Consider the following 611-nt stretch of genomic DNA (forward strand, 5'->3'; position numbering starts at 1 on the left):
CAGACACTATTGTTCCACTGAAAATTGGTGCAAAAAAAAAACACATTGCCTTCACAAGCCCCCCTTGTTACTATTTCTGGTTCCATTAGGTCTCCTGTGGAACCATAAAATGTACCCAGCTAATGGTGGCGCTTGAAAAATCACAGCGAATATTTGAAACTGGCAGCTTGTGAAGGTTGGTTGGCAAACTTCAGTTTCGAAAGACTATGGTATAAGCCTACAGCACCCGGTATTCCCAGGAGGTCTCCCATCCAAGTACTAACCAGGCCTGACCCTGCTTAGCTTCCAAGATCAGACGAGATCGGGCATGTCCAGGGTAACAGTTGCTGCTAGCTTGTGAAGGATGCAACATCCAAATGGGGAGACTTCCTTTAGGCTGGCAAAGTTTTACTGCAGATTTTGCAATCTGCACCCCAAGTTTTGTGAGATTGTGTGAGCTGGTGTGGCGTGGTGGCCAAGAGCCTGAATCACAGATTACGGAGTCTCTGTTTCAAATCTTGCCTCTGTACAAATGCTACATATTATTGATTTGCCATTGCAGGACTGGAAATTTGGATCTATTTGACAAAATCCCTTGTTCATGAGAACAATTGTTCATGAGAAAGGACTGG

The 611-nt window shown here is 44.7% G+C and overlaps 1 pseudogene; it reads right to left on the reverse strand.

The window, feature by feature from the left end:
* Positions 1 to 214: 214 nt before the first annotated feature.
* LOC136662994 (5S ribosomal RNA) lies at positions 215 to 334 on the reverse strand (annotated as a pseudogene).
* Between the last annotated feature and the right edge of the window lie 277 nt (positions 335 to 611).

The sequence above is a fragment of the Tiliqua scincoides genome, chromosome 11 (genome assembly GCF_035046505.1).
Source record: "Tiliqua scincoides isolate rTilSci1 chromosome 11, rTilSci1.hap2, whole genome shotgun sequence".
Classification (NCBI taxonomy): Eukaryota; Metazoa; Chordata; class Lepidosauria; order Squamata; family Scincidae; genus Tiliqua; species Tiliqua scincoides.